Source organism: Miscanthus floridulus, chromosome 10 (assembly GCF_019320115.1).
Source record: "Miscanthus floridulus cultivar M001 chromosome 10, ASM1932011v1, whole genome shotgun sequence".
Taxonomy (NCBI): Eukaryota; Viridiplantae; Streptophyta; class Magnoliopsida; order Poales; family Poaceae; genus Miscanthus; species Miscanthus floridulus.
In genome coordinates, this window is record NC_089589.1 from 35,661,256 (window position 1) to 35,682,684 (window position 21,429).

General features: G+C 42.0%; 1 pseudogene; it reads left to right on the forward strand.

The window, feature by feature from the left end:
- Nucleotides 1–4,384: 4,384 nt before the first annotated feature.
- LOC136488398 (ankyrin repeat-containing protein NPR4-like) lies at nt 4,385–11,311 on the forward strand (annotated as a pseudogene).
- The last annotated feature ends 10,118 nt before the right edge of the window (nt 11,312–21,429 follow it).

The window sequence follows — 21,429 nt, forward strand, 5'->3', positions numbered from 1 at the left end:
GATCCTTGGAAGAAATTTGAACCAGGAAAGAGTCTATACAACCCTGAGGCCTTAGGTGAACTGGGTACGTAAATGTACCTGCTAAACAAGTGATACATGGCGGCATGTGAACGGGGAGAGAACTTTGTTTCTGTCAGAGTTAGAAACCAACATTACTTCCGTGGCGATGACGTTATATATGTCGAGTTTTTAGAATTACACCAACTATGCCACCTGGACTCTCTCGACAAAAGTGTTATTAGCTGCTATTGTCTGTAAGTGTGATTATTTTCTACTATTAAAGTGTATATATATAAAGCTACATGTATATATATAAATTATATATCCTCACACTATATTTTTATATATGCAGATATGAGATGACCGAACTCAGAAAGAGAAAGGATAATGATGTTGGTTTCGTTGATCCAAATGTCGTATTCAAACACCCTAATCCCCCGTCTCAATGGAAAGCTGAACTCAAGAAAAATCTCATGAGGTTCTTAATGAACCAACAAAACAAGGACATACTCTTCCCCTACAACTTCAAGTGAGTGTTAAATAATTAATGTCGATCATATGGACATTTGTTCAATTATTTGCTTACTAGCTAAGCTATCTCCCATATATATATATATATATGTTGACTCTAGTTAATGTCGATTATATTTGTGTATAAAAACATATGCGGCAATCACTGGATATTAATGGTCATCGATATGGCCAATAGTCGGTTGAGCATCTTAGACTCGTTAAGAAAAGAGCAAACAAAGTACCAAGACATGATAGATATTATCCAAGGGTAATTTGGTCTCTCTAGCAACTATATATACCCCGACCTCTTAACTGCAACAATTATTAAAGGCCAAATTAATTTTTTATTTTATTGGGCGCAGTGTTTGTAAAAGTTTCATTGAGGAACACCACATGAAACATTACAAAACGCCACTGGATGTAATCACACACAAAGTAAGTACTAGCTACATATATATAATTCAATTAACACCATGCATGCTTTCAATTCACCAGATCTTTTTTCTCGTAAAAGTGGATTCTGAGGCAAGAACAGGGGAACAACTACTGCGGATACTATGTTTACGAGTTCATCATGGCGTACGCAAAAAGAACTCCTAAAGAGACCCTCAGAGTACGTTATATAAATATATTCATATATTCACAATTTCTTTTGTTGCTGATATATAAAAGTAATCACGTGACCAACATATATATATATATATATATATATATATATATTAATACTTTTCCTTTAACTTTTATTGAAGACTCTATGGTTGAAGAAAAAAGTCATACGACGTGACCAACTGAAAGCAATTCCAGAGACCATAGCAGGATTTTTTAATGACCAGGTCTTAAACCCCGCCGGCGAGTTCTACAATGACGTGAACGAAACATGGAAGCCAAACCAGATGAAGTTAATTTGTTATCCCAAGGATATGATAGAATATACAATACAAGCTTTATTTGTAATATATATATATATATATATATATATATATACATATTATATGTACATAAAATAACATACAATATATGTATATGTATGTAATATATACGTTAGTTTCATACTTTAGTTTGTACAAAATGTTCGAACATTATAAGCGTGTAGAATACGTATATTATTAGCAGCGTAGAATGCGTATTCGAAAACCTATTCGAAACCAAAACGAATCATCAATTAAAAATAGAAACAAAAAATAAAGAAAAAAAGAAAATCTTTAGTCCCGGTTGGTAATACCAACCGGGACTAAAGGGCCGGCCCACGTGGCCAGGCCGGCCCGGTTGGTATTACCAACCGGGACTAAAGGTGGACATTTAGTCCCGGGCGAGAAACCGGGACTAAAGGAGGGCCCTTTAGTCCTGGATTCGTGCTCCCGGTTAGGAAACCGAGACTGAAGGGGTTTCCCAACCGGAAGTAAAGCCTGTTTCTGTACTAGTGTCTACACGAATCCCACCATAGTATGTGAGACGCCCATGTGAATTAGGCTGATACCATACCGATTAGTCGTTGCCGGAAGAAGAGGAGAGGAAAGAGATGAGTAGGAAAAAAATGCTAGGATAAGGAAGGAGGCTCACCCAGCCGCCACTGCCCTTGTAGTTGACTGGGCTTCCCAGCGACCTACTTAAGCGGCGGCAAGGCGTAGGTGGGCGTTGCATAGGATTAGGTGACGCGGCGGCGTTGGGCAGCTAGCTAGTGAAACCGAAGATTGCGCACCTCCAATAACAAATAGTACTTATTTTGACTTACTGGTTAAACATATGGAACTTCGACACTTAATAATTTTAAAAACATTTTGTTCGAGACATAAAAATTATAGGGGTAGATTTATATTGAAAAGAACTTTTGTCTCACAGTAGTACTTATCTAACATTACAGCTATTTTCTAAGAAAAATTGTCGTCATACTTAAAATTCGGAGACCACATAACGTCACTTCTAGATCATGCATATGCTTTTCGTGTTTTTAAAGGACAGGATAATCTTTTCATTTACTTCACCATGCTTGAACCGTATATGTTTATCACGTAACAGATCACAACTAAGCGTAATCGATTCTTTGCTTTGTTCTAGTAATCTAGCCATCTAGGTATCTTTATTTTTTCCTTTTTTCCCTTTTCTTTAACCCTTTCCCTTTCACTGCTCTACTTGTCGATCGGTTTCATATAATAAGGCTGCGCTGCGAGCCTGAGAGTGACATGTTCCTTGCCTGCCTAGCCTCTTTCTCATATTGAGAAGATTAATCCGTTGTAACACCCTGTGGCCTCCTCACTTGTTTTGAGAGAAAAATAATAATTTGAGTGCGTAAAAGTGGCTGCTGGATCATCTATTGGGGTCCATGCTATAGCGGCCATATTCAATTCAACAGCCAGGTATTATTGGTATCCTTGTTTCTTCATGGTTAGTTTGAATATGTAATAGATAACGCGTACGTGTTAGAAAAGTAAAGAGGAGCTCGGGAGATTGATGGCCAAATGCCACCCATCGCTGTATTGACCAGTGTATAGGAGAGAGTTTCGCTGCGGACGAGCCACCTAAAGTCCCAAATCAAAAAGGTGAATGAACAAATTAAATTTATAATAATAGTTTATATGTCTTATGAGAATCAAGAAACATGTATAGTTGATACCTGGAGTAACACACAGTTCTTAACATAGTCATCCATATATATGATGTGAGATTTCGGAGTTTGATGTGACATAACAATTAAGAGGAAAGAGGAGATGAGTTTTTTTCATCCTCACGAAACCCGGCTGGCATTGTTTTTCCAACGAAACCTCACCCCTTACGTTTTGCCCATCTTGTTTGACTTGCATTCTCGCTGTGCACCGCGCATCCCATATTTACCATACGCTATATGTATTTTATTTTGCATATGTGACTCTATTATATATTTTCTTATATCATATAAATATTGAAGTAAATTAAACTTTTGACATTTTTATGCTAATACTTAAATTATATGTATATGTAGTATGCAAGTGAACTATATTGTTTATATGGCACATTTGATATCACAATACCATTCAAGAATTAAATGCTACAGCGTATAGATAGCATATGAAACAGTGAATGAAACTTTGGATTGAGAGATGTTGTTCCATGTCCTTGTTTTAAGACTGCCACATCTTAGAAACAGATAGATGAAATCTTCGATTAAGACTGGCCTTACTCTTTGATCAAATGCATTACATTTATCTTTCATGCGTTTAATGTGCCAATGGCATTGCCTCCATAGAAATGAACAAAAGAATGGTATAAAACTATACTTTTCCCAAAATCATTGCAACATTTGAATACTACTACTTGATACTAGTATACTCTCTTATTCCAAAATAAATCAACTTCTAAAATTGTCCTGAGTCAAACTATTTTATATTTAACCAAATTTATAAAAAAAGACCATCAATGCTTATGACATCAAATTAGCATCACCAGATATGCCATTAAATATATTTTTATAATCTACTTATTTGGTACCATAAGCTTTGTTATTCTTCACTACAAAGTTGGTCAAATTGACTTCGAGTGATTTATGACTTGATTAATTTTGGGATGGAGGGAGTATCTTTTTAAAATCGACGGAGGTAGTATTTTATTATACTGCTTGGTTACAAACTTATACTCCTCCGTTCCAAACTGTAATGCGTTTAGGTTTTCTAAATACTTTTACTATATATCTAGACATAATGTATATGTAAGTGTATAATAAAAACTATGTATTTAGAAAAGACAAAATGATTGACTTATAATTTGGAATGGGGGTATAATATAAAGAGTCTAACTGCAGATACTAGTAAATAATAGCCAATACTATTGATTATGTCGTCGTGAAATAGTAATAAACAGATAAATCAGAAGTTCTCGGTAATCTTGCGTAGATTAAGGGATGGCAACTATGGACCGACGTCTCCTGAAAGCAGCCACATCCGGCGACGCTGCATCACTGAACAACTGGCATCTCATGACCCGGGCGTGCTGCTTGGGATAACTCCACCGGGCAACACCTGCCTCCACATCTCGTCCATCCAGGGCCACGAGGAACTCTGCGAGAGCATCCTGGCGCTGGACCAATCTCCGGCGCTCCTCTCCGCCGTCAACAAGGACGGCGAGACACCGCTGCTGGCCCGCCGTGGCAAGGGGCCGTGCGTCTCTAGCCTCTGCTCTGCTCAGGCGCTGCCGTGAGCGGCAGCTGAGCGAGGCGATCCTGAGGCAAGACAGGCACGGGTGCAACGCGCTGCACCACGCCGTCCGCAGGGGACACACGAAGCTGGCGCTCGAGCTGGTCGAAGTGGAGGCCTGTCTTGTCGAGAGCCAGTCAACGGGCGTAGCGAGTCACCTCTGTTCATCGCGGCGATGAGAAACTTCACGGAGGTGGCGGATAGACTGCTGGAGGTTCCTGATTCGGCTCACTCTGGAGCTTTCGGCTTCAATGTTCTCCATGCTGCTGTCAGAAGTGGAAATCTAGGTAACTGAATAGCACTAATAAGCACTGCATTGTGGTGAATCTTTTTACAAAATCTTGGCAGTGTTATGTACTACGTTCTTGCATCAATGCGATTATGCAATGTAGTAGAGTGCTTAACCTTTTTCCTTTTTGTCCCTTGATTTGCTTTATTTCAGCTATCGCTAAAAAGGTTATGGAGACCACGTCCGTGGCTAGCCACAGAGGAGAACGAGAATAGGCACACTCCAGTGCACCTGGCTGCATATGACGGCGAGATTAACGCGCTAGCAGTATTGCTGGAGCATGATCCATCTTTGGGGGTACCTAACCTCCACAGACGGTGACACTCTTCTCTGTGTCGCAGCATCTCAGGGCCACGGTGGTGTTGCTCGAGGGCTTCTTGAACACTGTCCAGATGCTCCCTACTGCGATGCAAGCAGCTCGACATGTCTTCACATTGCCGTGTTGTGTGGACATACAGAGTTTGTAAGATCTATCCTGGGGTTACAGCAGCTTGGCCACCTGATTAACATGCTAAATGGAAGCGGAGAAACTGCTCTGCATCTCGCTGTCAGAAACTGCAAGCCGGACATGGTTGCTGCTTTACAGCTTCACCAGGACATAGACGTACGGTGCTTAACAGCGCCGGTGACCCGGCAAGCCGGGTGTTCCCTGATGCCGCCAATCACACCAAGTGCTTTAATCTCGGTACGCTTTTTTTTTCTCTCCTCTCACCGTAAATATATATTTTAGTAGCAAATATGTTCTTGCATTTATAATGGGATGTACAATTGTATGGTGCTCATTGCCAACATAGGGTAATAATAAACAGCCTACTTGAGGTCAAATCAAAAAAAATAAATAAATAGCCTACTTTGTTAGATTTAATTGGGCTTCGTCTAACCTATTTTAAATAAATAAAAAAATCAAGGAAAAATATGATTTAATTAAGGTTGGCCTAACCTTATCTTGATCTGACATATTTACCTTCCCCTAATATTAGAAATAACGATAAGTCCCCTAAGGGCTTGTTTGGCTATTCGTATTCACCTCAATTCACATGTGTTGGAGTGGATTAGGGTGAAAATTAGTTAATTTTCCACCCCAATCCAACCTAATACATTGTGGTTGGAGGTGAATACTGAGTGTAGTCAAACAAGGCCTAATGGACATCTAAATTAAACAATTATACATTAAGGAAAAGATAAACTCAAAGTACCCACTATGTTTGGTTTCTATTCGTGGGTTCTGAACTATTCATGAGAAACAAACTAACTCGACCATTATTAAAATTAACAAAAAAGCTTCTGGATTTACTTATATTTGATATTATATAAAACAATAACCCAGAGTACCCTCTACATGTGCTTCTAGATTATAGTAGGTTCTGCAAGTTTTCATATATGGAAACAAAATTTCATATCTTGGGCACTACAATGCAAGCTAGAGTGTGCCTATAGTGCTATTGAAATTACAAAGAAAACAATCAATGATCTAGAATCCATGCCATCTTAATATTAGTAATTGGAGGCATCTAAGAGAGCCTCCATGTTAATCCTCACAAGATGCTAAGGAAAAACAACTAGGAATTCTCACAAAAATGAAAACCATCTCGCCTTTAATATAGTAGTCTCCAATCATCATCACCTATTACAGTTACTGGTTTCTATTCTATTTTCTAAAATATTACCCATCTTTTGCTATTACGAAAAATACATAATATAACATCATGAATTGAATCTAAATTACCCACCTATAGCATTATAATAGATAATGCAAAGTAACCGGCTAAATTTCATTTTAATTTACACACGTCTACCATTATGAAAGATAATATAAAATACCCCTTTAATTTGTATCCAAATTATCCATCTCTACTGTTATAAAATTTTGAACTAAAATATCCTCAAATTTTTGTCTAGATACTAATATATAACCTATTATGGAAAAAAATCAATAAACATAAAGTATGACATATATGGTTCTAAATTACACATTTCTTCTACTCTTAAATTAAAATTAAGCATAAATGCTATGTGGCCCAACATTTTAAGGGCCTGCAGTAAGGCTCAAATGACTGTTTTATGACATTGCAGCAACCAAGAGTGTAGTTAGAACATAAAATCTAATAAAATACAAAAGGGAATTTCTAAATAAAAATGCAGTAAGCACTAGAGTTTTGGGTTGACATATGGATAAAAAATAATTGCAGACAACTAATAAGATCAAAAGTTAAAAGCTAAAATATAGATTCATCATGTCATAGAAAATGATGCAACAAGAACTAATATAACTTAATGCATATGAAAACCCCATATAGGTGCAATTCAAAGTATGACAATATGTATCCTATATTACTAACTGAGGATCTAAACATAGCATCCATATTAATTCTTACAAGATGCATTATGCAAAAGAATAAAATCCTACAAATTATCATAATAATAAAAAACATCTAGCAGTTAGGTTCGTCAACTCTAATCATCATAGAGAATAATAATTATAGGCTATATTCTATTTTCTAAAAACGAGCCGCTTTTGGACATTGAAAAAAGGGAATAAATAACCCCCTAGGTCTACAGCTAAACTACTAACCTTTACCATCTTGAAAGATATTTTAAGTAATATCTTCCCTAAATTTTCTTTAGATTACATGACTCTACCATTATGGAAGATAACACAAAGTAACCCCTTCAATTGCATCTAAATTAGACGTATTTGCCTCTATCAAATAGAAACTAAAACATCCCTCGAATCTAGCTAAATCTAAATTACCGGTATAAGCTATTATGAGAAAGAATTAAATAACCCATAAACTATACTATAAATATGGTTCTAATTACTTGGGTTCTACTACTGTTAAATTCAAAGTAGACATAGATGCTATGAGTCACCATTTATACCAAGTATACATGGATACATTAGTGATAAATTTATATTTTTGTAGTTTATCAATCATGAAAATAAAATGTTCCCTTAACAAACCACATTATAAATGACACTGATAGTTCATTTTAAATTATATTGAAACTCTATGGCACTTAATTTTATAAGGTGCTAATTTTTAAAAAGGAACCAAGTTACTTTATATAAGTTTTATAGTTTTCCACAAAATCCTTATGAAATATTGTGCAGGTAGTTTCATTTGAAGCACTCTATTTTTTATAAAACAATACCTATATATTTTAAAATACTACACTTATAATTTCATATCAACTCCCGCAACTTTTTAAAACACTTATATATTTTAAAAAATTGCTAGCATATACAGGAGCAGGAGCAGGAGTCGAACCGACTAGTTAGATTTAATTTATTCGTTATATTCGATCAAACGTTTACTAACAAGTAGTAGCATTCTTATATTTGCTATATTTTAGACGACGGCACCAAACAGCTACGGCCGCCGTTAATTCGACAGGAGCTGCCATAACCACACCCTCCGATGGAGCAACCATGATGAATTCATCATCAGGAGCTCCCACGACTCCACCACCATCAGTATCACTGGCAATCCACCAACGTCTCCTGGCGCAGCCGTGTGCGGCAACTCCGCGGAAATGAAGCACATGGCCCTGCAGACCCCGGGGGTGCTGCTGGGAACAACTCCTCAGGGGAACCACCTGCCTCCACATCGCCTGCATCCATGGCCACGAGAGGTTCTGCAGGGACGTCCTGGCGCTGACGACCAACCAGCAGTCTCCGTCCGCGGCGGCACCTCTTCTCGGCGCCGTCAACGCGGACGGCGAGACGCCGCTGCTCGCCGCCAGTGGCCAGCGGCCACGTCTCCCTGGCCTCGTTCATCCTCGGGCGCTGCCGTGACGAGCGGCTGAGCGAGGCGATCCTGACGCAGGACAAGCGCGGGTTCAACGCGCTGCACCACGCCATCCGCAGCGGGCACCGGAAGCTCGCCCTCCAGCTGATCGACGCGGAGCCCGGCTTGTCCAAAGCTGTGAACAGGTACGACGAGTCCGCCCATGTTCATCGCGGTGATGAGGAACTACGGCGGAGGTCTCCGAGAAAACTGCTGGAGATCCCTGATTCTGCTCACGGGGGAGCGTTTGGCTACAATGCTCTGCATGCTGCCGTCAGAAGTGGCAATCCAGGTATGCATGTATATATGTCTTCTCTTCTTTTTATATATATATATATATATAAATATAAAAGAATGTATGATGATGCCATGCATGTGTGGTTTCAGCTGTCGCAAAAAGGATCATGGAGACACGTCCCGGGCTGGCCAGAGAAGAAGACGAGGCACGAGGTGGACTCCAATGCACATGGCTGCACAGTGGGACAAGATTGACGTGCTAAGAGTGCTGCTGGAGCATGATTGGTCCCTAGGGTACGTACTCACCTCGGATGGTAGCCCTATTCTTGCTTCAGCTGGGAGTCGAGGATACGTCGGGGCTGCCCGAGAGCTTCTCAAGCATGCCCAGATGCTCCCTACGCCCATGTACATGGCGCGTCGACATGCCTTCACCAAGCCGTTCAGGGTGGTCACATGGAGCTTCTGCAATTCTTCCTGGAGTCAAAGCATCTTCGGAAGCTAGTCAACATGCGAGACATCGGGCATGAGACTCCTCTGCACGACGCCGTCCGAAAGTGCAAATCCCAAGATAGTCCAATGCTTTGCTGCAACACCCGGACACGACGTCACAGTGCTCAACAGCAAGGGTAACCCGGCTACCTGGGTACTATCTGACGACCACGCCAAGACTTTAAAACTGGGTACGCTTAATTATTTTCTCTTGGACTTGCATTGTTTTTCCGGTCCCCTTGACTACATCAGTCCGATCCCTTGACGACGTATATTTCATTACATACCAATACAATACAATAATATCAGCCTAAATACATGTTTTAAGTTCTCATCATATTATAAATCTATGTTTTCGATTTTTTCAAATGATCTCGAATGGATACATGACCTATATCAAAGTAGTAGTGCTCAATGTGATCGATCTAAAACTTTCTAATTGAATTTGTTTTCGTTTGAGATAGTTTAGGTCGCCAAATATTTTATAAAAAGAGATTCATAGAAGTTGATACAAGGGATGTCATGGTATATTCACTCATAGGTGACTGTGTGGTGTGTTGGTAGGGAATACTTGAGCGAGGTAAGATGACACAAGTTCAAGTCCTAGAAAATGCATGCACATGTATTTCTTAGTGGTAGGAAACCCGCCTCTAGAAATGCTTGATATCGGTATACTAAGTAGTGGTGCTAGTCTATGATTGTGGGTTGAAAGACAACAACACTATGGGGGCAGAGAGCAGTCTGATTTTCTTTCCTTTTTTTAGTAATTTTAACAATTTGCAAGATAGAGGGGTGTTTATATCTTATGAGTATATTTGGACACTTATGGACTTATACAACTATGAATGATTAACGTTTACATATATTGCATAGCAGTCTGGAAACTTATCCTGTGCACATTAATAAACGATCCTATACAAACTTTTTTAGAGGGGAAAAAAACAAATGACCCATGTTCAAATCAACAACCACCGCAAGATATGCCACCATTAAATTGTTGAAATCAATGACAGATAGGTAAGCAAACTAAAGATATATGGTTGTCAAAAAGAATAAGTACTCTGTAGCCTTCTATTTTAAACAAGAGGATACTATTAAAACATTGTAACAGAAATATATCAGCACCTGAGAAAAACAGTTTGCTACCACTAACTAGCGGACACAATGGTAGAATATTGTCTTTTTTGAGTATTGTGCTGATGTGTGCTCCACACATACCTTTCTTTGAGACCTTGCAGAATGAAGTCTCCATGCTTATGCTGAAAGCTGATCCTGAAGCAGCAAATGATACTTATAACCTTCATAAGAAACCAAGGATCGAGTAACTTCTGAATCAAGGAAGGATATAAAGACATTGACTCAGACATATACAAGCAACACTTCTTTAGTGGCAATCCTCATTGCAACAATAACCTTTGCTGCTGCTTTCACCTTGCCTGGAGGATATAGCAATGATGCTGGAAGTGAGGGGCTACCCATCATGGCAAGAAAGATTGCATTCCAGGCATTCTTGATCTCTGATTCCTTGGCAATGTTTCTCGCTGGCTGTTGCTTTCATATCCATAATAGCAAGATGGGAGGACTTTGAGTTTTGTTCATTACAGATCCTTTACTAAGAAACTTATGTGGGTTGGCTACATAGCAACCACCACAGCATTTGCAACTGGTCTATACACAGTTTTAGCCCCTCGCCTCCTATGGTTGGCTATAACAATTTGCCTTATGTCGTTCTACTGCCCGTTCTTACGAAGCTACTAGGTGAATGGCCTGTCTTGAAGCTTAGAATTCATCTGGGCAAAACATTCAAGTCAGAGCTCCTTGATATGGTCTGATTTCATGAACTCATCTTATTTCTTCCAGCTACTCTCTGTTTTACTATATTTAAAAAAATACTATGTATGCTTCATGTTGTTTGAATAAATTAAATGTCATTGTGATTTTGAATGACATGTAAACACTAAACTTTGTATTTTGATGTTTGCATACAAGGTAACCAGTGTATCTCTGGCCCTTTATCTGCAATGGATCTGCATAATAATTTTTTCTATGTTGGTTCTACTACCCATTCTTACAAACCTACATGCAGTGGCAGACACAAACAAAAAATCAGGGGAAGAGGGATTATCTTGACCTCTAGCAGGGAGCAACGTCTTTAATCTCTTCTTCCTCTCTTCTACTCCTAAAAATTGATTGGTGGGGGCAAAGGGGGGGTGCGCATCTTCAAACTCTAGCAGGGCACAACGTCTTTAATCTCTTCTTCCTGTTTTCCACTATTCCTAAAAATTTATTGGGATCACAAGGGGCTGCATGGCCAACCGATGAATGGTAGGGTGGGCTTGAGCCCCACTGATGGCCCCTTATCCTGCATGCAGTAGCAGGGGCAATGTTTTGGGGAAGATGAAAAGGAGCGCTCGATCGTCGGAACCTCGGATACGTGTGAAATGTATGTCTAGCTTCATAGCCATCATAAGGTGCATGCAAAATGGGGACATCATGCTTTTTTGGCGAACCAGATCACCATCTTCGTCAGGATATATGGAACAAATTTAAAGCGGAGAGTTCTCGGACTTGCAGTTATAGAGCGGGCTAGGAAAAAGCAAGCTTCACGGGTCATGAACCTCAAGCTGGGAGACGCAAATTCAAAATTCTTCCACCGTAGGATCAACGACCGTAGAAGAAAGAACCATATCCAACGGTTGAAAAAGGGTCAAGGATGGGCTTTCGAACACGAGGACAAAGAAAAAGTAATTCGTGATCACTTTGCCGCTGTAATGGGGCGCCCCATAGAACGCACACTAGATCTCAATTGGGACAACCTTGACCAGCCTGCGCTCGACCTTCACTCGCTCGACGATCCTTTCTCAGAGGACGAAATCAAAACTGCCATTTTCCAAATGCCAGCTGACAAAGCGCTAGGCCCGGACGGCTATACAGGTGCTTTTTTCAGAGCATGCTGGGATGTGATAAAAGGCGATTTATGGAGGCGGTGATTGCTTTCCACAATCTACGGATCTCGAGCCTACCACTTCTAAACTCGGCCAACATTGTGCTAATACCAATGAAAGAGGGCTTGATTATGTGACAGACTATAGGCGGCCCATAAGCCTCATTCACTCATTTGCCAAAATCATTGCCAAAGCTCTGGCCTAAGACTTGCTCCGTACATGAAGACCATAGTGCCGCCTACACAGAGTGCATTTACTAAAAAGAGAAGCATCCATGACAATTTCATGGCTGTGGAAACACAGCCAGAAGCTTCCATAGAAACAACATCCCTGCCCTCTTCATTAAACTGGACATCACTAAAGCGTTCGACTCAGTGAGATGGGACTATTTGCGAACGCTTCTCCAGCGATTAGGCTTCCCTCCAAGATGGCGGGACTGGATTGCCTCACTCCTTGCCACCTCCACCTCTCGGTTTTGCTCAACGAAGTCCCCAGCACCCCTCTGAAGCATGGCAGAGGCCTACGGCAAGGCGCCCCCTCTCACCGCTCTTCTTTGTTATCGCCATTGACCCGCTGCGACGCCTCCTGGACTTAGCAACAGAGAGCCATTCTAAGAAAGTTAAGGGGGACACACACACAACATTAGAACCTCATGTACGGACGATACAGCCCTCTTCATCAATCCTCGAAAGAAAGTCATCTCCACCTTGGCAAATATTCTTACTTGATTCAGTGAGGCAACAGGTCTCCTAACAAACTTTCAGGAGTCCACAGTAGTCCCAATACGGTGCTCCATTGCTGACCTCCCAGCAACACGAGTGCACTTTCTGATCAAGTACCTGGGCTTACCTCTCACCACTACGCGATTACGGCGTGTGGACCTTCAATTCCTTGTCGATAAGGCAGTTAGCAAATTTATCTCTTGGAATGGAAAAAACACAACTCCAGCAGGTTGACTCACGCTGATCAAATCGGTGCTCACGTCACAACCGGTTTACCTGCTCACAGCCCTGCAGGCACCCAAGGAGGTGCTAGATGAAATTGACAATAAGAGGAAACAATTATGTGGGCCGGTTCTAAAGCTTTGACCGGTGGAAAATGCAAAGTTAATTGGAGCCGTGCAAGAAGGCCAACGTGTTCTGGAGGCCTGGGGACCTACACTTGGGAAGGTTCACTACGGCACTTAGGCTTCGATGGCTGTGGCATGAATGGAAGTCAAGCGATAAGCCTGGGTGGGGGTCAGAAATCCCCTGCCAACAGAACTGAACCGCCTCATGTTTGCCGCTGCAACAAAGATTACCATTGGGGATGGCAAGAAAACTTCCTTTTGGTATGGGGCCGGGAGTCAAGGACAAAGGCTAAAAGATATTGCGCCGAACCTCTTCAAATTCTAAAAGAAAAAAATAGATCCCTTTATGTTGCCACTCAAAATCAAAACTGGATCAAGGATCTTAACTTGCAGCACCGTGGCTTCAATGCACAACACTTTATCGAGTATCGGTGGCAATATGGCGTGTGGCAATATTGCAGCACCGCTGAGGTGGGATATTCGTAAACTAGCTTACAGAGCCCAATTCTTAGGGTCACAACAACCAATTTTTGGCACACTCATTTGGAGGTTTGGGAACCACCTAAATGCAAATTATTGGATGGCTCGCCATCCAAATAGACTTTGGAACGGCAGATAGGCTCCAGGCGAGAGGTTGGCCCAACAACGTTGTTTGCCCCCCTCTGTCGTAGAGAGCCAGAAACTGTCCTCCATCTTCTCGCTCATTGCAGATACTCCATGCGTATTCGGGAGGAACTTTGCTGCTTCGATAGGACTCAGTGGCCTCTTTTTGCCTTCCTGGTCGCAAGCCGAATCGCTTCATCAATGGTGGACCCTCCCTATCAGCCGTACCTTGCCACTCTAGGAAAGGAATGCGTTCTATGATCATCTTAGTTCCATGGAAATTTGGAATGAAAGAAATGCACGAATATTCAATCACAAAGAGTTACCTCATAATCAGCTACTTCAGAAAATAAAAGATGAAAGCGGGATGTGGATTATGGCTGGAGGGAAACATCTAGCAATTTTGATAGGCAGACACTGAGAGTTTTTCTTTTACACTCCTTTGTATAGTTTTTTGTACAATTTTGTTCTAGCCTGTCTTGGCTCACTTTCTTTTTATACAACAGGCAGTCCTTCTGCCTTGTTCGTTTAGAAAAAAGAGCTATATATGGACTGCACCATGGGAGGTGAACAAGGTGGCTTGGCATCTCACATCTCAAACTGATAAAAATATCCTTCAAAGAAAAATACTTGATCCTCTCAGGGACAAACGGCACCATCCTTGGATTGCTTGACATTAGAGTTCCAAACCTGAAGAGGTCACCGATGCTACCACTGCCGAGACCGATCGCAGGTTCAGATTCGCTGGCCAGCCGGACCAATCGAGCCCAGGGTAAGATTGCCCCTCCCCGTGACAACTGATAAGCTTAGCATCCGACTACCCGAGGGCTAAGGCTACACGCCGTCCTCTGTGGATGGCGATGAGCTGCGAATGAAGAGATATGTAGCGGTAGCATTTTTTTTTAAAACTTCAAGCGCCCGCTCATTCATTGTTCATACGGGTTTAGCAAAATCACGAACCACAAGATTGTTTACAAAGTCTAGGAGGGGGTCGCTCCATATCACAGACTGGCACGGCACACGGGTCCCAACTCGATTAGAATGGACGATCACGACCTCAATGAAGGACGAAGCAATCACCGGAGCTTGATCATAGTTACTGCTGGTTCAGAGAGCTCTTACCAGAGATAGGGAATCCGTCTCTAGGATGATCCGTGATAAACCATATTGTATGGCTGCTTGTAAGGCTGCAATGCAGGCCTCTGATTCCGCACATAAGGCATCATGCACCGTGTACAGATTACTAAGCTTGGACAGTTTCTGGAACAGATGTTTAGGACTCCTTCAGCGACGCAAAGCAAACACACAACATTAAATTTCACAGACGAAGATTGTCGCTAGAGGCCCATACTTTCTGCTTCTGGGCAAACACAGCTCTATGGGCCGAAGCAACTACAAAGAGTACGTGTCCCGCCCTGTTTCCTCATAGGCTGTAAAATGATGGAAAATGGACGGGTCGTTGGGCACCGCGAAAGCAGGCCCATTGGCCCATTGGAAAATGGACGAGCTTGACCTTCACTAAGTTTTCTCACATATATACAGGGAAGGTGGTACATCTTTGTTTTATCAGCAAAAACCAAAGAAAAAATAGTGGTACATCTTTGTATATTAGTAAAAGGGAAGAAAAAGGTTTGAGTACAGTCATCCTTGTAGGTTGCGTCTCAAGGCCACAAGTCCCATTTTATTTGTTATCTCCTTCACGGTTAGATTGTTAAAATTTGCTTGTTATTCTAAGTATCACTCACCCACCCATCTTCCTTCAATCTAGCATTCCTTGCTCTCACTTGTTCTGATTTGAGTTGAAGCTGCTTCTATTTAGCATTCCTTGCTCTCACTTGTTCTGATTTGAGTTGAAGCTGCAAAAAGCGCCGTTCGTTTCGCTGAAAAGCTAGGCTGCTGTTGGCTGATTTTTGTGAGAGAAAATAATGTACCATGACTGATAAGTTCAAGCGAACAACAGGTAAACGCAATATCTATCTATTTAAGTTGAACCAATCTCCGATCAATTTTCTATACGAGTAAAATGTATAGGGCGATTTGGACGAAGTTGACACTGAAGATGGGACAGACAAGCTTAATATATATAGAATAAACCTCATTCAACGGTGAATTCGTACTAAATAAAACAGAATAAGGTAAAAAGTACTTTCTCCACTTCAACATATAGGTTGGTATTAGTTAGGATTAAAAGAGGTGAAAATTTCAAAAATTTTAACTAAACCATTACTCAAATTTGATATAAATTTCATAAACTGATATATATCTTGCAACAGAGTGTACTTCAAAGATTTTTCCAAATGTTAATGTGCCTTGTAAAATAAATGGAGGACATGGAATACAATGACAATAATACATTGCAAATAGCTAATATGTCATGGAATCCCCTAACGCCAAAGTCACGTATTTAGATTGAAAATAAGATTTCTATTTTACTTGCGTATATGTGAGCGTTATGTATGTACTGTGATTCACAATTAATATAAGAGAAAAGTAGAATTTTTCTGCTCCTTTAGGTCCTGTTTGGCAATAAGGTATTATTTCTCAGGTGCAAACCATTTTCGCTTGCAATTTGTTGTGCACAAGAAGACTACTGTTTTATTTTACACTTGGAAACTGTTCTTTGGATAAAAAGCTTCTGCCTGCATCTGTTAGGCAATGCTTGCTCTCCTGCCCATGCTCCCATGTGTTTTTCTCTGCTATGGCGATGCTGTGTTGTGCTTGTATCCACATATACGATTTTTTTTATTTTTAACACTTTTTTAAACTATTTTTAAAAACTGACACTGTTTATTTTTTTTTCAAAACTAACACTTTTGGACGCGCCTGTTTGCACGCGCGGCTACTTCCACTCTACCGCGCCATGCATGGCGGCGCAGCAGGGGGCAGTCAACGGCTGCGGCGACCACTGACGTGGCAGGTCTGGCGCGCGTACCGTCACGGCGCAGCAGCCCTTGTACAGGCCCGCGGCTCAGCCTCGCTTCCCTTTCTCTCCCATTGTCTCACTCAGCCGTTTTGAACAACGGTTGGAGAGAAGGAGCCGCACCCTGAGCCCGCCGCCGCGCCACGCACGCCCGCCACCGCCCTCACTGTCGCGCCTGCCACTGCCGGCGCCGCCCTCACGCCGCGCCACCCCTGCCATCTCTTCCCACTGTCGCACGTCACTCCCTCTATCCCGCGTCCACTTGCCGCCGCCGTTGAGGCCAGCGCCTGCGCCTCCCCCCAGCGACCACCCGCCTCCCGGCCCGGTCTAGCACGTTCCGCTGCCGCGAGGGACGAGCGTATGCTGCTGCCGCGAGGACGAGTGCCGCCGCCGCGAGGACAAGAGCACACTGCTGCCGCGAGGACGAGCGCCGCCACCACGAGGACGAGCTCACGCTGCTGCCGCTAAGGACGAGCGCCGCCGCCGCCATGGGTCTGCCACCGTGCATCGACGCACAGCCGCGCACGCGCCCCCGCCGTCGTTGCGCGCAAGGCAGGGCCACGCAACGGCCGCCGACGGCCACCTCGTCGCCATTGGGGGATTTGGCTAAGCCCCAATCTTCCCCTCGTTGTCAAGGTACTTCCAGTGTGTATTTGTTGATTGAATTAGAATTGTTGTTAATTAGGGTTAAGATGTAAAATTAGTTTGAATGATTAGTTAGTATAGTAAGTTAGTACAATAGTAAAGTTAGTATAGTTAGTAAAGTATAGTTAGTTTAGTTAGTATAGGTAGTATAGTAAGTTAGTATAGTTAGTAAAGTTAGTTAGTTTAGTTAGTACAGTTAGTGAGTCTAGTTAGTTATTGTATTTAGTATAATTAGTTATTGTAGTTAGTCTTGTATAGGTGTTAATATTAGATTAGTTAGTATAGTTATAGTTAGTATAGATATTAATATTACTGTGGACAGTACGTACGACGATTTTGATGACTTGATGAAGTTTCTTGAAATACTTTTGTAGATGGATTGTTTGTGTTAGAGTTTTTTACGGAGGAAGTGTTAGGAGAGAAGATGGTATGTTAAGGATATGGAAGAAGAATTGGAATGGTTTGATGAAGCTTCTAGCTTCAACGACTTTTGTGTTTTGAAATTGAAGGATTAGCTTTTACGATGTATATTTATTAGATAGATGATGTAGCAGTATCGATCTCTCCTTTAGGGCTTGTTCGTTTGATCCGAAACCTAAGAGGGTTTGAAAGGATTGAGAGGGATTCAATCCCCTGCAAGTCAAAATCCTCCTCTACCCCCTTCAATCCCTCCCATCTCAAAATCAAACGAACAGGGCCTTAAGCAATTACGTTACATGCCAAAGTGAAATAGTCGTGAATATATATAGTAGGAGCACAGATATGCCTTGAAAATATAAACAATTGGGACTCGAGCCACGCCTCAAATCTCATTGGATTTCAGACCGAGTGCAACTCTTAGTCTCTCATGAAATACTTCCATGGTGATGGTCTGCCAAAACAATTATCAAAGATGGATGTAACACATTTTTAATTAGAAGTGGGCACCTTGCCCGCCTCTATCTAGGTGCCTATGTTGTCCATAATAGAGGCGGTGCATGTCTGTCTATGAAAATCGAGTATTCATCACATCGATGAGCCTGCCCATGAGCCTAGTACCGAGCTCGATCACCGCAAAAGCTCACTGTCGCGTCGTGGATCGTGATGCAACACCACATCCTTGCCCTTGCACATCGTCATCTCCTTGCCTCGACCCATCGCGTCCTCACCTATCTTGTTGCATCCTCGCACCAGAGATAGAGAGCAAGCGAGAGAGAGAAAGGTTTAGAGGTGTGTCCATGCCTGTGAGCGATATTGAGAGGAGAGGAAGTTGGTCCGTGCCGCTACACCTAGCCCTCGCGCTCACATCCACCAGTGAAATTAAAGTGGACTGGGGCCACACCAGTGCGCTGCCGTTAGGAATGGGACATCCCATGCGTCGTAGCCAAGAGGGGCATACCCGAGCACTGCACGACGTGTCATGCCGCTTGCTAGATGTGTCGTGCCTCCTGCTCAATTTGCCAGTGGGAGATGGGACGGTAGAAGGGGAGCGGCTGTGGGGAGAGAACTAAACAACGTAGACGGGGTAGGGGATGGGAGAAATGTGAGACGGCCCATGGCTACGTGTGGTGGGGGGAGAGAAATGTGATCTCAACTAGGGTTTCCTCTATTATATACTGTGAATCCAAGAATGGTAGTGGGCAGGCCTCAGGTAACAAAGGTGGGCCACTTAAGGCTTAATAGACCAAAGGCGCTATTGACATCAAGGCTGGCATAGAGACTAGCACAGCTTTCGCCAGCGTAGACCAACCCACCACAGCAAAACCTTGACGAAGCATGTCTCATACCACGTCGTGACCAAACACCAAGGACCTAACACCAAAAGCTCGAAGATGATGAAGGGTGTCCCATACCACATCGGCGCCGAACAATCAGGCCTTAAGTTCCGGTTGCTCTAGCCATGTCGTGCTCAGCCGAGATCATCGAATTACACCTGTGACAACTAATAAGGACAACCGGGGACAGACCGTGCCAGGAACAAGCACGCGGGGAAGGTGTCGGTAACCACCCATGCAGGCGAGGTCAACTACGTTGCCGTGACTGATGCACTCCATGGACGTGGAGGGAAGCACTGCCACCAAGCCGACCATCGAGAATTGTACCGTTCACCATCGGATCTAGACTAATCCCACCATAGTATGTGAGGTGCCCATGCGAATTCGGCTAGATACCATGCCGATTAGTCATTGCCAGAACAAGAAGAGAGGGAAGAGATGAGTAGGAAAAATGCTAGGATGAGTGAGAGGCTCGCCAAGTCGCCAATGCCCATGCAATCGGCTAGGCTTCCCGGCGACCTACTTAAGTGGTGGCAAGACATAGGAGGACATTGCATGGGATTAGGTGACAAGGCGGCGTTGGGCAGCTAGCTAGTGAAACCAAAGATTGCGCCCCTCCAATAACAAATACTTTCTCCGTTCTAAATTATAAGATGTTTTAACTTTTCTAGATACATTGCTTTTGCTATATATCTAGACATTGTGTATATTTAAGTGCATGGCAAAAGCTATGTATATTGAAAAGTTCAAACATCATATAATTTGGAACTGATGGAGTATTACTTATTTTGACCAGTCAAACATTTGGAACTTAGACGCTTATTAGTTATTTAAAAAACATTTTGTTTGAGACATAAATATTATAGGGGTAGATTTGTATTGAAAAGTACTTTTATCTCACAGTAGTACTTACCTGACGTTACAGCTATTTTATGATAAGAAAAATTGTGGTCATAATTAAAATTCGGAGACCACATAACGTCACTTCTAGATCATGCATATGTTTTTCGTGTTTTATTAAAAAGGACAGGATAATCTCTTCATTTACTTCACTATGCTTGAACCGTATATGTTTATCACGTAGATCGAACAGATCACAACAGTACTGAGCAACTAACCCCACTTTTTACATGCATGTCCTTTATAGTTAATATTTATTTATAATATATGTGAAGCATATGGATTTGAGTCACTGGGACCAGACTAGCTAGCACGTACTAGCTACTACGTATATGTCAACTTTAGCTGTTACTGTAAGCGTAGTAATCGATTCTTTGCTTTGTTCTAGTAATCTAGATAGGCATATAGGTATCTTTATTTTTTCCCCTTTTTTCTTTTTCTTTTTACCCTTTCCCTTTAACTGCTTTATTTTTGTCGATCGGTTGCATATATAATAAGGCTATGCAGCGCGTGACATGTTCCTTGCCTGCCTAGCTAGACTCTTTGTCACATTGAGAAGATTAATCCGTTCACCACCAGATCTACACGAATCCCACCATAGTATGTGAGACGCCCATGCGAATTGGGCTGATACCGTACCGATTAGTCGTTGCCAGAACAAGAGGAGAGGAAAGAGATGAGTAGGAAAAAAATGCTAGGATAAGGAAGGAGGCTCACCCAGCCGCCACTGCCCTTGGAGTTGACTGGGCTTCCCAGCGACCTACTTAAGCGGCGGCAAGGCGTAGGCGGGCGTTGCATAGGATTAGGTGACGTGACGGCATTGGGCAGCTAGCTAGTGAAACCGAAGATTGCACCTCCGATAACAAATAGTACTTATTTTGACCAACTGGTTAAACATATGGAACTTCGACACTTAATAATTTTAAAAACATTTTGTTCGAGACATAAAAATTATAGGGGTAGATTTATATTGAAAGGACTTTTGTCTCACAGTAGTACTTATCTAACATTACAGCTATTTTCTAAGAAAAATTGTCGTCATAATTAAAATTCGGAGACCACATAACGTCACTTCTAGATCATGCATACGCTTTTCGTGTTTTTAAAGGACAGG